Genomic DNA, 10,703 nt, shown 5'->3' on the forward strand with positions numbered 1-10,703 from the left:
AAGCCATACTTATCATAATGCTTCTGGTGTATTACTTTGTAGCATATACTGTACTGACCTTTGTTACTCCTTTCAGGGCCAAGCCTAAGCCAAGCAAGAAGGCTCGCCTAGATAAAGCGGCTGAAGAAGATGCTATTCCTGAACCGGACAGAGTACTCAACCCTGAAGCGGCCATCCGTGAGGATGTGCCAAACGACCCACCACCACAAGATGATGATTTTATTACTGAAGAGAGACATGTTGATACCTCCGGTCCTGTTGACCAGCCCAGAAGCCCCATCCGGATTGAGAAATCCACTAGTCCATCCAAGTCTACTAATAAACTGATGGCCCCAATGCAAACCGGTGACGCCAAGGATGATGAAGTTGTTATTACTGGCATTGGCCATACAGAGCCAAGCAATCCTGTCGCTTTGTCTAAACATACTGCCAAGGAAGAATTTGCTGCCTTTGGCAAGGGCAAGTGGAATGTTGATCTAGCGACTTACGCTGCTCTGAACACCCAAGACATCCATTCCGGCTATCTGAACCAGCTGTATACCAGTCGTGACTATGAAGCCGGACTGGTTAACATGATGAAAGATAAATATGAGGTAACTTCCATATGCTCTTTCCTGCTTGTATGCTTCAATTCTTGCTGACTCGCCTAGCCCCCAAGGACCGGTTTGTAATCTTCTTTCAAACCGGTACTTACTAATATAAATCTTAATGCCTCGAAATTTGTTGATGTAGCCCCCAAGGGCCGGCTCAACTTAGTGTAGTTAAACCGGGACTTAAGTAATTAATATCGCCGCATCAGAACTTATTTGAACAAATAGCCATTAGCCCCCAAGTGCCAAGTTGAATACTTGTATTGAGCTTGGGACTTTATAATCAAGTGAAATATGAAGATCAAATAGGCATTAGCCCCCAAGCGCCAAGTGCATAACTTGTTATGTGGTTGGTGCTTCAATTCTTGCACTGCTTGCTGAATCATATAACTGTCTGTATGCAGGCTGAGCTGAAGACAAAAGAGACCCAAATCGCCGATCTCCAAGAAAATATGAAGTCCCAACAGACTGAAACCTCAAAAGCAAAAGAGGAGTTGACCAGCGCCTTAAGCGTCATGGAACAGCTTAAGAAGGATTTCAAGAAGGAGCGGGCGGATTGGGCTACTGAAAAATCCGCTTTAACCAAACGAGCAGAAGACACCGAGGCTGCACTAAAACCGGTGGTGGATGAACTGACCAGCATAAAGCGGCACGTGCATGCCATGACCGCTGCTATCTTTGGTAAGCCGGTTTGATTTCTGAATTGATTCTGCCGTCTTACAGAGCTGCCGGTTTGTTAACCCTTTGTGATATTTCAGGGACACGCATTGGTCATTTGGGGTCAGATGTGCAGAAGAAATTGAAAGCCGCCTATACGTTGATCGAACAACTGTACACTGGTGCACAGCGGATCATCTGTACTGCATCCCACAACAAGCCGGTGCCCACTTTGATTCAGGACACTCTGCAGAAACTGTCGGTGCTTCCTGCCCGGGTTGAAGAGCTGAAGAAATCTGCTGCTCGAACCGGTGCGATCAATGCCTTAATCCGGGCAAAAGCTTGGGTGCCGGATTTTGATCCTATTGAAGCGGCTCAGGGCTATCCCAGCTTGAAGGAAGACGGGTCAGAGTAAAGTGAAGCGGATCTACGAGCAATAAACCGGGAGGTGCGTCCGCTAGCTTGTCAATTAGCTGAAGAAGCAGACTTGTCTCATTATCAAGCCCAATATGACAATCAAAACAAGCGAGTAGTTGCACCAATTCATGAAGCGGAAAATCTTATCCCTCCAATCCGTAAGCATACTTACGCTCCCGATATTGAACCGTCGTTGCTGATCCATGATGAAGCTGTCTTTCAAGCATTAATGGGAATCAACTGGACAACTATTGATTTCCAGCCGCTGGGTAGATCAACTGAAGTTGAAGCGGCGTGGGATGACCCACAACCATCAGGCCAGGCTGGTGACCAAGCTTGAACCAGAAGCCGGTTTAAACTGCTTCTCCTTTGAAAAAACAATGATCTTGTTTTGGGCACCGTGTTGCCTTGTAATAGGCTAGCCGATACTCTTGATTTTGATATGCCTTCGTGCATAATTAGTGCAACTTGTTCTTCCTTTGGGTGATGAACTTTCCAAAGTATTTTTTGCAATATAAAAATCTTAAAGTGCCACCGCGGTTGTACCGTCAGGCGGAGTATGATGTCTGCATATGTGAAATCAAAATATCTGAAATGTAAACATATGATCAAATCTTTGAGATACATGATACCTGCCATCGTTGGGCATGAAGTTGGCTTAGCCAATCTTAAAACGGAGGTTTCATAAACCCACACTGTTGGAGTAGATAGCAACTCCTGTATATATATAATGCCGGTTTACCATGTAAACCGTGCCGGGTTATACTAAAGCACCGTGTTACTCCGTAATAGGATGTTAACAAAAAATCAAACCGGGCAAATAGTCTCCGGATTAAAAATGAACCGTGTTCCGTCAGTTGACAGTGTGAACCGGTTTTAAAATTTTGTCGGTTTTTAAAAAACGCAACAAAAAGAAAGAAATATCTAACAAAGAAAATTGTGAAGCAAAGGCAATGATAAAACCATTTGCAAAAAGAGGCTTATTTGAGCTGATCAGATGGCGTTACCATGGTCGGACACGACTAAGCTCTTGATAGGTGTAGCTACGGTTCAAGTCAGCCAGGTCCCCAAATGAAACCGTGGCATTTATGCCGATCAAGAGGCATGGCAATGGTTCGGGTTCAACCAAGCCCCCAAGTGATTGTGTGGCCTTAGGCCGATCAAGAGGCGTGACTGGTTCAGACGTGACCAAGTCCCCAAGTGATCTGGTGGCTTTCGCCTATCAAGAGGTGTTGCATTGGTTCGGACATGACCAAGCCCCCAAGTGATATAAGATGATGCTTTGAAAAGCTAACTCAAGGGGTAAACCGGAGGCCGCTTTAGAACAACTCCGTGTAACCACACATGATGTAAAAGAATAGATACCCCGCTTTAGCTGAGGCTCTAGTTTATTATATTTAATCATAATATATACATTATCGTAATATGTACATAAGTAGAGCCAATGGCTCAGGTATAGTAAGGCCAAAGATGAGCTATGTTCCACGGCCTGTTGGTCTCCTCCTCTAGTGTACGTGAGTCTTTATGCTCTCGAATATCGATCAGATAGTATGACCCGTTGTGCAGATTCTTGCTGACCACGAAAGGTCCCTCCCAAGGTGGGGATAGCTTATGCATATCAGTGTGATCTTGGATGAGCCGAAGCACCAAATCTCCTTCCTGAAAGGTTCTGGTTCTGACTCGGCGACTGTGATAACGACGAAGATCCTGTTGGAAAATCACCGAGCGGGCGGCTGCTATGTTACGTTCTTCATCCAACAGGTCCAAAGCGTCTTGCCGTGCTGTCTCATTGTCCACTTCAACATAAGCCGCCACACGAGGTGAATCATGACGGATATCACAGGGGAGAACCGCCTTCGCTCCGTAAACCATGAAGAACGGTGTGTATCCTGTTGATCTGTTGGGTGTAGTATTGATGCAACATAACACAGATGGTAACTCTTCTACCCAACAACCCGGTGTTCTCTGCAAAGGAACCATAAGCTGGGGCTTGATGCCTTTCAAGATCTCTTGATTAGCCCTTTCTGCTTGACCATTGGACTATGGGTGTGCCACTGATGAAACCTCAAGCCGGATGTGCTCCCGTTCGCAGAACTCCTTCATGGCACCTTTGGACAAATTGGTACCATTATCTGTGATGATACTATGTGGAAAGCCAAACCGGAAAATCACTTTTTTGATGAATTGAACTGCCGTGGCCGCATCACACTTGCTAACAGGTTCTGCCTCCACCCACTTTGTAAACTTATCAACCGCCACCGGGAGGTGGGTCTTCTTATCTTTGGACCTTTTGAAAGGCCCAACCATATCCAGCCCCCAAGTCGCAAACGGCCAAGTAATTGGAATCATTCTCAATTCTTGAGCCGGCACATGAGCACGTCTTGAAAACTTTTGGCAACCGTCACATCGTCTGACCAGATCCTCCACATCAGCATGAGCAGCTAACCAATAGAAGCCATGACGAAACGCTTTAGCTACCAAAGATTTTAAACCGGCGTGGTGACCACAATCTCCTTCGTGGATCTCACGCAAAATTTCACAGCCTTCTTCAGGAGACACACAGCGTTGAAACGCCCCTGATACACTGCAATGATGCAACTCGCCATTGACAATAGTCATGGACTTGGACCGCTGGACTATCTGTCGGGCCAGAGTCTCATCCTCGGGTAACTTGCCCCGGTTCATGTACGCCAGGTAAGGGAGCGTCCAATCCGGAATGACATGAAGAGCTGCCACCAATTGAGCCTCCGGATCAGGAATAGCCTAATCCGCTTCACCAGGGAGCTTGACCGACGGGTTGTGCAGCACATCCAGAAAAACATTAGGCGGGACCGGTTTGCGCTGAGAGCCCAGCCGACTTAAAGCATCCGCCGCTTCATTCTTCCGTCGGTCCACGTGGTCCACCTGATAGCCTTTAAAGTGACCTGCAACAATATCCACCTCACGACGATATGCTGCCACGAGTGGGTCCTTGGACTCCCAAGTGCCAGATACTTGTTGAGCCACGAGGTCCGAGTCACCAAAGCACTTAACTCGACTTAGGTTCATCTCCTTAGCCATCCGGAGACCATGGAGCAAGGCTTCATACTCAGCTGCATTGTTAGTACAAGGGAACATTAAGCGGAGAACGTAACAAAATGTATCACCTCGTGGGGAAGTTAATACGACTCCAGCCCCCGAGCCTTCCAATTGCCTGGATCCGTCAAAATGGATGGTCCAATATGTGTGATCCGGCTTTTCTTCACGTGCTTGCATTTCCGTCCAATCATTGATGAAATCAACAAGTGCTTGAGACTTAACCGCCGTCCCAGGCACATACTTCAATCCATGCGGCCCAAGCTCTATAGCCCACTTGGCAATCCGGCTAGTCGCTTCCCGGTTCTGGATGATATCCCCCAAAGGAGCAGAACTGACCACCGTAATTGGGTGCCCTTGGAAGTATTGCTTAAGCTTCCGGCTTGCCATAAAAACTCCGTACACCAGCTTCTGCCAATGCGGATACCTTTGCTTGGACTCAATGAGTACCTCGCTGATATAATAGACCGGACGTTGAACCGAATGCTCCTTACCTGCCTCCTTTCGCTCCACCACAATAGCCACGCTGACCGCACGAGCATTAGCAGCAACATATAGCAGTAACGGCTCCTTGTCAATGGGAGCGGCGAGCACAGGCGGATTGGCCAATTGCCGCTTTAAGTCCTCAAATGCTTCATCAGCAGCAGAACTCCAGACGAACTGATCCGTTTTCTTCAACATCTGATACAAAGGGATTGCCTTCTCACCAAGGCGGCTGATAAACCGGCTTAACGCGGCAATCCGGCCTGCCAGGCGTTGAACATCATTGATACATTTCGGTTTAGCTAGGGAGGTGATGGTTGTGATCTTCTCCGGATTAGCCTTAATTCCCCTGTTGGACACCAGAAAACCCAATAACTTGCCCGCCGGTACACCAAAGACACACTTGTCCGGATTAAGCATCATCTTCTACGTCCTCAGGTTATCAAAGGTTTCCTTCAAATCGTCAACTAGAGTCTCCTTCTCCCTGGACTTAACCACGATATCATCCATGTAAGCATGTACATTACGGCCAATCTGCTTGTGAAGACAATTTTGCACACACCGTTGATAAGTTGCCTGGGCACTCTTGAGCCCAAAGGGCATAGACACATAGCAGAAGGCTCCAAATGGAGTTATGAATGCCGTCTTCTCCTGGTCCTTAACTGCCATTTTGATCTTATGATAGCCAGAATATGCATCCAAAAAACTTAAACGCTCACAACCCGCCGTAGCATCAATAATTTGATCAATACGGGGGAGGGCAAAAGGATCTGCTGGACAAGCCTTATTAAGATCTGTGTAATCCACAAACATGCGCCAGGTGCCGTTTTTCTTAAGGACTAGCACCGGATTGGCAAGCCACTCAGGGTGAAAAACTTCAACAATAAAACCAGCTGCTAAGAGCCTGCCTACCTCTTCTCCAATCGCCTTGCGTCTTTCTTCGTTAAACCGGCAGAGGAACTGTTTCACCGGTTTGTATTTAGGATCCACATTAAGGGTGTGCTCAGCAAGTTGCCTCGGTACACCTGGCATGTCAGAGGGCTTCCATGCAAAAATGTCCCGATTCTCACGGATGAACTCGATGAGCGCGCTTTCCTATTTCGGATCCAAGTTGGCACTGATGCTGAACTGCTTGGACGAATCGCCAGGTACGAAGTCAACAAGCTTAGTTTCTGCTGCCGATTTGAACTTCAGGGCCGGATCATGCTCCGTAGTTGGCTTCTTTAATGGAGTCATGTCCGCCGGATCAACATTGTCCTTATAATACTTCATCTCCTCGGTGGCACAAACCGACTCTGCGTAGGCCGAATCTCCTTCCTCGCACTCCAAAGCGATTTTACAGCTTCCGTGAACCGTTATTGTCCCCTTGTGACCCGGCATCTTGAGCTGCAAATACACATAACAGGGTCGTGCCATAAACTTGGCGTAGGCCGGTCGCTCAAACAGGGCGTGATATGGACTTTGGATTTTCACCACTTCAAACGTCAATGTTTCCGACCTGGAATCATGATCATCTCCAAAGGCCACTTCCAGAGCTATCTTACCAACATGATATGCTGACTTGCCAGGTACCACACCGTGGAACACCGTATTAGACGGTTTGAGATTTTTATCTGTTAGTCCCATACGACGGAAGGTCTCATGGTACAAGATATTAATGCTACTCCCTCCATCCATAAGCACTTTGGTGAACTTGTAACCTCCCACCTGAGGCGCCACCACCAGAGCCAACTGACCCGGATTATCAACCTGGGGAGGGTGATCCTCTCTGCTCCGTATGATTGGCTGTTCAGACCAGCGTAGATAACGGGGCATGGCCGGTTCAACAGAGTTGACTGCCCGCCTCTGAACCTTCCGGTCTCGCTTGTCCAAGCTAGTGGTGAAGACATGGTACTGCCCACTATTCAATTGCTTTGGGTTGCTCTGGTAACCTGACTGTTGCTCCTGCTGGTTATAACCACCCTGGTTGTTCTGATTATTTTGATTATTATGTCCGCCCGGATTACCATTAAATCCTGAACCGGAATTTCCTCCACCGTAACCGGCCCGGATCCTGAGCCACCGCCGGAGCCGTGATCATACTGGAAAGCATTAGAATTCTTGAACTCCTGCATAATAAAGCAATCCTTCCAAAGGTGGTTTGCTGGCATCTCCTTCATCCCATGTCTTGGACAGGGCTGGCTCAGTAGATAATTTAGGCGGTCCGGGTTAGGGTTGGGTGCCCCACTACGATTTGGCGGTTTACCCTTACGTCGTTGGCCCTTGTCCTGCGCGTTGGTATTAGCCACAAATTCCATGTTACCATCCGCTTTACGCTTGCCTCCGCCACCATTGCCTGCCAAGTGATGCTGCTGACCTTTGGAGTTGCTGTTCCTCTTTCCCTTCCCTGCCTTGTCATCATCAGATTCGGGATCCTTGGTGCTATCAGAATCAGCATACTTTACCAAAGCGGCCATGAGGGTCCCCATGTCAGTGCAATGGCGCTTCATCCATCCCAACTTCAGCTTTAGGGGCCCAAACCGGCAGTTGCCTTCTAGGGTTAAGACTGCGGTGTCAGTGTTGATGCGGTCTGATGAATGCAACACTTGTGAGACCCGGCGCACCCAATGAGTCGCCGATTCTCCTTCCTCCTGGACACAGGTGATGAAGCTATGAACCTAGGGTAGGGTCATGGACCTGCCCTAACTGCCCTACCCAAGGACATCTCTAGAAGAAATCGCCTTTCAATCGACTTGAAGGTGTCCCACTCGACAGACTCGAAGACACTCGACCAAGAAGCAATCACTCGACCAAGACCCAACCACTCGACGGCCAGGAGACCTAAAGGCGCCCTGCACGCTAACGGTCGGTCATTAAGTAGCTTTTATGGTCATCATAGCACTTTATTACTAGCGTTACCAGAAACGCCCTACCTTAATATACATTGAACCCTTCATAACGTGGGCTGGCCGGGGTCATGGTGCACTCTATATAAGCCACCCCCCTCCTCCGAGACAAGGGTTCGCACCTCTGTAACTCATACACACATAATCCAGTCGACCGCCTCCAAGCTCCGAGACGTAGGGCTTTTACTTCCTCCGAGAAGGGCCTGAACTCGTAAACCTTGCGTCCTTACAACCTCTCCATAGCTAAGACCTCACCTCTCCATACTTACCCCCCTACATTACTGTCAGAGTTAGAACCACGACAGTTGGCGCCCACCGTGGGGCCGGTGTATTAGCGTTTTGTTGGAGGAGTTGCGATCTTTTCCGACCCGAATCATCATGGTTTTCGACGGAGTTTTGGTGGAGGGCCGCGAGACCCGTCTCGGCGCGCTCACGTTCATCGCCGACGACTCCGCCTGGCTTCAGGAGGCTCCGCTCGACGTGGACGCACTCCCTGTCCGCGGGGCAACGCACTTTAGCGCATGCGTCCGCGGCGTTCTCCTGCGGCAACCGTCGACCCCCTACCGGTCGGCTCCCGTGTTGTCCTCCCTCCCTGTTTCCCGCCGGTGCAAGCGCTCCGGTCGGTAGAGACTTCAGCGGTGGGTGAGACACGCGGTGGCCCGTCAGTCGGCCACCCCTCAAGTCATGGCAATCGAGCCCGACGAATCCCTCTACGGCCTGTTCGACCTGTCGACCGGCTCCGAAGAGACTGCATCCGAGTGCGACAGTAGCGATCCGGCGGCGAAGGTTCTGATGGTCGACGGACCACCCAGCCCCCCCGGTTTTACCCGCATCGACGGAGGCGCAGGAGGAGGCGACCCGTCGCGTCCCCATGAGGATTATCTTCCTGAGCCTCTCACGTCGCTGCAGAGAGAAGAACTTCGCCGCCGGAACATGGATGCGCTGCACACTCCTATCGTTGGAGAAACCCCTGAGGCTCATGCCTTGGAGGACGCGCGCCTGGCAAACTTGGCTGAGCGCACTCGATTGGAGAACCTCCAGCGAGCACTCGACGAGCGTGCGCGACAATGGGTTCCCGAATCCAGTCGACGTCAGCTCTTCCCGCCCCCGCAGGTATATCGGACTCCGATTCAAAATTTAGCAGCTGCGGCCCGTATAGCGGAGTCGATTCAGCCTTCCCAGTCGGAGGCTGGCAGAGGCTTGCTGCAGATCAGAGCGCTACTCCGGGCAGCAGGAGATCAGAATTCCGCTGTTTCTCAGTCACGGAACAGAATTCACAGCAGATCCGTTGCCGCGGACACAGTCCAGTCGGCTCACAGCCCGAGATCACCCCCGAGGCATGAGGAACGTGGAGACCGGCGCAACCAGTATGGAAACCATGAGCAGTATGATCACCGAGTCGATCGTGACAGTCGACGTCGAGGGCCCACGCCTCCCCCGAGGAGCGGGTCGTATGTGCCTCGCCAGCAGGATGACAGGCGCCCTCATAGTGGTGGGCGAAGGATTCCGGTCGACCCCAGAGGGCCAGGCTTTGACGCGAGATCCATCCTCGTCTAGGGCCTGGTCGACAGGAACAGAGCTCACCGAGAAGGCCACGACAGAGATGCGCCTGCCAGCAGCAGAGTACATGTTTCGGGACTAGAGTGCTTTAGTAGAGCCATCAGGGCTGCTGTGATTCCTCCCAATTTCAGGTTGGCGACTGGAGTCAGTAAGTTCACTGGCGAGTCCAAGCCTGATACTTGGCTTGAGGACTACCGAGTGGCCATCCAGATTGGCGGCGGCAATGATGAAGTGGCCATGAAGCACCTGCCTCTCATGTTGGAGGGCTCGGCCAGAGCGTGGCTAAACCAGTTAGCGCCTAGCAGCATTTACACTTGGGAAGATCTTTCCCGAGTGTTCGTCACCACATTTGAGGGCACATGCAAGCGACTCGCAGGACTGACGGAACTGCGGTCTTGTGTGCAGAAGCCGAATGAAACTTTGAGGGATTACATCCAGAGATGGATCACGTTACATCACTCGGTGGAAAATGTGCCTGACCACCAAGCAGTTTGTGCCTTCAAGGAAGGCGTCAAGTACAGAGAGCTAAATTTGAAATTCGGTTGAACCAGAGATATGTCCCTGAATCGGATGATGGAGATTGCCACCAAGTACGCTAATGGTGAAGATGAGGATCGACTCAGAAGTGGCAAGCTCAAGTCAGTCGCCCAAGAAACCGTAGGCAATTCCAATCAGAAGCAGAAGCGGAAGGCCGAGCCAGCGGCTCCCGGGGAAGCTTTACCTTTGGCCCAAGGAAAGTCTAAAGGGAAACCTAAAGGGCCTTGGAACCCCAAAAAGGTTAAAGACCAGGAGGGAAATGATGTGTTGGACTTACCGTGTCTCGTCCACATGAAGAAAGATGAAGAGGGTAATTTTATTTACCCGAAACATACCACTCGGCAGTGTCGACTTTTGATCCAGCAGTTCCAGGGCAATCAACCCAAGGGTAAGGAAAAGGAGTCGGACAAGGTCGAGGACAAAGAGGACAGTGATGACGGATACCCTCAAGTCAATTCCACCCTGATGATTTTTGCTGATGTTGAGAGCAAAAGTCAAC

Source organism: Triticum urartu, chromosome 1, assembly GCF_003073215.2.
Source record: "Triticum urartu cultivar G1812 chromosome 1, Tu2.1, whole genome shotgun sequence".
Lineage (NCBI taxonomy): Eukaryota > Viridiplantae > Streptophyta > Magnoliopsida > Poales > Poaceae > Triticum > Triticum urartu.